At 33.6% G+C, this 5,590-nt stretch overlaps 1 pseudogene; it reads right to left on the minus strand.

The window, feature by feature from the left end:
* Nucleotides 1–3,802: 3,802 nt before the first annotated feature.
* On the minus strand, nt 3,803–3,921 carry LOC120587289 (uncharacterized; annotated as a pseudogene).
* Nucleotides 3,922–5,590: the final 1,669 nt, after the last annotated feature.

The following is a 5,590-nucleotide window of genomic DNA, read 5'->3' on the forward strand; positions in this document are numbered from 1 at the left end:
TTATAGTGTGTTCTTAACACTCAAAAGTCACCCCTACCACATGTCAGGCATACTTGTGGGTGCTACAGAATATAGCAATGAACAAAATGATAAAAATCACTGTCTCCCTGAAGCTTATACAGGAGCCTAGTCTCGGGTTGGGGAGGAGAGACAAGCAATTATATAAGTAATATATAATATGTTGTATGGTAATTAAATGCTATGGAAATCATGCAGGAAAGGGATACTAGTAGTATTCGGAAGGGTTACAAGTTTAAATAGTGAAGTTAGGGCTCACCAAACAGGTACCATTTAAATAAAGACTTAGAAGAGGTGAAGGAATAAGCCATATCTGGGAGAAGAATATTCCAGGCAAAGGCTCTCGGATGGGAGATTTTCCAGAGTGTTCGGGGGATAGCAAGGAGACATTAGAGCTGAAGAGAAGTAACAGAGGGGACAATAATAGAAAAATGAGATCAGAGAGATAATATTCTATCTTATGTAAAAGTATTTCTTACTTTACTCATCTTTTTATCAGGTGAACCACACTGAAAAATATTTCCATTCGGAGTTACCATGAGGTTACAGGATTATTAATGTGAGCAAGTGATGAATTTCCCTAATAACATTAAAATTCATCTGCATCAATGAATTAGAGAAAGTGGATAGAGGCCAAAGGGTAAATGCAAGGTAACTATTATTAAGCACACTCTTAGTCAAAACTAGAAATCAAAACAGGAATAGTTCCTAGCTGCAGAAAAACCAAGGAACAGAAATACAACAATGACTTCCACCTTCTCAATAGAGATTATTATGCAACATTTGGATAATTTATAATGATGGTCATGAACAATCTGAGCCAGTCATCCCCAACTAAGCGGTTTCCCAAATTATAACTTAATACTTAATATCAATCTCCTAATAACGAGGTCCTCCCTACCACAATTTATATCAATATGTTATAAATTAAGTGGTAGTGATGAGCCTTTGGTTCATCTCAAAAGACAACTGAGATTTACTAGATCTAAAAAGTGGTGATACAAACAATCTAATTAAAAAATAAACAAAGGACTTGAATAGACGTTTCTCCAAACAAGATACAAATAGCCAATAAGCACATAAAAATATTCCCCATAACACTAGTCAGGGTAATGCAAATCAAAACCACAATGAAATACCACTTCATACCCATTAAGATGGCTATAACCAAAAAGACAAGTGCTAGCAAGGAAGTGAAGAAACTGGAACTCTTGTGTATTGCTGGTGGGAATTAATGTAAAGTGGTGCAGTCACTGTGGAAAACAGCTTGGTGATTCCTCAAAAAGTTAAACACAGCATTACCAAATGATTCAGCAATTCCACTTATAGGTATATAATTAAAAGAAGTGAAAGCAGTGACTCAAACAAATTAGTTCTACTCCAGTATTCGTAACATCATTATTCACAATAGTCAAATGTAGAAGCAACCCAAATGTCCATCTACAAATAAACAAAATGTGGTATATACATACAATGGAATATTATTCAACTGTAAAAAGGAAGGAAGTTCTAACACGTACTACAATATGAATGCACCTTGAAGACATTATGCTAAGTGAAATAAGCCAGACACAAAAGTGCAAAGATGTTACATGATTCCACCTACATGAGGTATCTAGCAAAGTCAAATTCACAGAGACAGAAAGTAGAATGGTGGTTGCCAGGAACTGCAGGAGGAGGGAATGGGTAATTAGAGTTTAACAGGTATAGTTTCAGTGCAGGCAGATGAAAAGTTCTGGAGACAGATGGTAGTGATGCACGACATTGTGAATGTACTTAATTCCAATGAACTATATAATTTAAAATAGTTAAATTGGTAAATTTTATGTTATGTATATTTGCCACAACATAAAGTGGTAGTAACATTCTCAAAGAAACATCCTATGTAAAACTGAAGTAGAATTGCTAAGATAGGACTTTATCCTCTCCTTTGAAGAGTCTGGTATATTGTAAAGATCAACTGACGCTAAAGAACCTTTGTAAAGAATGGATAAATCACAATGCCACACGTTCACTCACTCTTATCTCAAAGAATAATCTTTTATGTATCTGAAATTCTATTTCAATATAATTTTTGTAAAATGAATGAATCCTTTACATCCATCCTTGGACCCATTAATTGTCCTCATTTTCAAGATAATCCACACTGTAGTCTCAAAAAGCCCCTTTATCTTTTATCTCTCATCATTTCCTGCCATAAATTCTACCTTATAATCACACTGGTTTACTGCAATACGCCCTGTACATACCTTATACTGACTTTCCTCTATAAACTCTGCTTCTCCATTGGGAATTCCTGTCTCTCCATTTTTAGTAGCACAACAGCTGAGATCTAGAACTTTGAACCCACATGGTCTGGGTTCAAATACTACTTCCAGCACTTGTTAGCTTGTGATATTGAATAAAAGCGCTGGGAGAGCAAAAATGACACCACCTTGCCACCATTATGAATAAATGTCACATCCCATTGATAGGGGGAAAGAAAATAACATTGTATCTTGAGATAAATAAAAAATAAGAGTCACTCTCTTTAATTCTGATCCCAATAATACAAGAAATCTTAATCATTTTCTGTAAGCTTGGACTCTCTAACTAAACAACTTTTTCCCCAACTTCTGTAATGTTGGTATCCAAAAAAATGTTATGACCTTTGTGGATATAATAATCATGTTATAAAATTGTTGTTTTTCTACCATGACAGACTAATTTAAACTCAATAAATATTGGTGATCTTATGTTTTGTCCCAATAAATACCTGTATTTTTTAATTCATCGAGCCAATCTAAGTCTGATTCTCTTACACTATTTTGCAAGTAGATCTCTTTCCTAAAATCTTTAGTACCTGAGACTTCCTTTCTTGTTATCTTAGTTCCAAAAAAATTTTATTTTTAGAATTTATTTCTTTTGTAATATATCTTTAAACAATAACTCAAAATTACAAAGCCTCCTTTTCATCTCCACCTTCGAAATCTCAGTGCCCTTCCCCAGAAGGAATCAATATTTAAATTGGGTGTGTATCCTTCCAGACCCTTTTTTATGATTTTCATACATATAGATGGACCCACTGAAAACACTGTAATCTCCAGTTCCCTCATTTCTACAATAGGAATAGTAACTATACCTGTCTCATAGGGTTAGAAAGATTAAATGAAAAAATTTCACATAAAGTGCCATGTGCATAGTACTTAGCACAAGGAAAAATCCCATTCCTCTTTCAAGGTCCAGCTCAAATTACACAGCTTCTCCATCAAGTTTACCCAGACTATTCAACTTCAGATAATTTCTTCTTTCTCCAGTGAAGTTTCTTCACCACTCACTGAACACATCATAGAGAGCCTTGGGTCATTGCCCATCCTAAACTCCTAGAGGACAAAAATTCAATCTCACTATCTTTCAAAACAACTGACAGAGGGTTCTATAAAAAGTAGGTACTAGATAAATTAAAATACTGAAAATTTCTAAGAAACAGAAACTTAAGCAAGGTTTCTTCCTGATGCACTCAATTCAAGTGTTTCCAGACTTTTAACTATGTAAAAGAAGCTGTCTTAAGTTATCAGGTATATAATAAAAGCCAGTTTCTATTTAGTAGAGACCCAAAATCTCATTGATAAAGCATTCTATGCTTGTCTATTTTTTCTCCACTTAAAATTTAAGTGCTTAGGAAGCAGGCAAATCTAATAACTTTATTAATAAAACATATGCAAAAATGCTATTTTATAAACACAACTAGGCTTACATAATGAATATGTTCCTTAAAAGTCACAAAAGTTATTTCTTTTTTTTACGCCTACAGCACCTGGTCTTCCTAGGTGGTCTCCCATCCAAGTACTAACCAGGCTCGACCATGTTTAGCTTCCAAGATCAGATGGGATAGAGCCTGATCAGGGTGGCATGGCCATAGACAAGTTATTTCATTTTAAATGAACTGGTGAAATACAAAAAAGAAAAAGATAACAGATATACAGCTATGAAAACAGAAAAATAATTTTTTAGACAACAGTAGGATAACCCCCATTAATAAAATAATGTAAGCAACAGTTTGCAAGAAAAATCCCTAAGTATATATAGACAAATGATTACCAACCATAATACATATCCTAAAAAGGAAAAAAACAACCTAGTATAAAACATGCAAAAATTTTTAAGATATGAAAACATAATTCACATGTGAAGAAATACACATGTCAATAACTCTACTAAAAAGATTCCTAATCTCAGTAGAAATTAGAAAAGGTAAATTAAACTCAACAACGAAATACCATTTTTCATCTATTAGCTGGCAAAAATAAGACAATATCTATCGCTGGTGAGGCTACAAAGAAACAAGAACTCATATACTTTTGGTAGAAGTATAAATTAACAGTCTTTTATTTAACCTCTAACTCAGCAATTACACGTGTAGAAATTTGTTCTACAGAAGTATGAACTGCAGCACTTTTTATAATAGCAAAAAAATTTTAAGCCCTAAACTAACTTACGCCTGCACTACCATCCTAGGACTTCTTAAATTCTCCTTGATCAGGGACAGTACTGGTCCCAGACTCTAGGGTAAAGTTGGGAGCTTACTGGTCCCAATAGGTACCACCTACCAAATGTAAGAAACAATAGCTGCCCTATCATGACATTGGCAAAAAAATTTCTGCAGCACTGTCAACCCAAAAAAGCAAAAGGAAAACAAAACAAAATTATTTAAAGCCCATTATAGCCAATTACCAAAACAATTTTAGGTTTTTCCTTTCTCTTAAAGCTTTACAGAAATAAAATGAGCCAAAGGAGATTCATTTTAGTTAACTGTCTAATAAGAAACATGAAAGACCAATATGAAGAAAATTATAAAGCTCTAAAAATGATTACAACAACAAAAAAGAATAAATAAATATATTCCAGGATGGTAGACTCAAATGTGAAGATGTCGAATTGTTTTCAAATTATTTTATAAATTTAATGTAATTCTAATCAAAATCCCAACAGAATGTTTTCTAAAACTTAATAGTCTATTCTAAAACTTAACTAGAAATTCTCGAAATGAGACTATCCAGTAAACTTTTAGAAAAGAAAGAGTAGGGAGCTCTCTCCACCTGCTCTCAAAAGCTATAAAATAGGAATATGGAATGACATATGATATTGATGCACAGATAAATAAATAGAACAGAAAGGAGACTCCAGATACTGACTAAATGGGAATTAAATATATGATAAAAGAGAAGTATTTCATCATAAAGACAAAGTATAATGGTAGTTGCCGGAGGCCCAGGGGGAGGGGAGTTGTTTAGGCATTGAGATTCAGTTTTACAAGATGACAAGAGTTAATGGAGATGGATCATGGTGATGGCTGCACGACAATGTGAATGTGTTTAATACCACTGAACTGTATACTTAAAGATGATTAAGATGGTAAATTTTACATTATGTGTATTTTACCACAATAAAAAAAATGGCATTTCAAATCACTAAAAAAGTATCCAGTTAATTATATTGGGCACAACTGGGCTGACCATATGGGGAAAAAATCCTTATCTTATGCCACACAAATACAAACTGCGATGAATTAAAAGAGCTAAGTACTGAGGTG

This window comes from Pteropus medius, unplaced genomic scaffold (genome assembly GCF_902729225.1).
Source record: "Pteropus medius unplaced genomic scaffold, Ma_sr-lr_union100, whole genome shotgun sequence".
Taxonomy (NCBI): Eukaryota; Metazoa; Chordata; class Mammalia; order Chiroptera; family Pteropodidae; genus Pteropus; species Pteropus medius.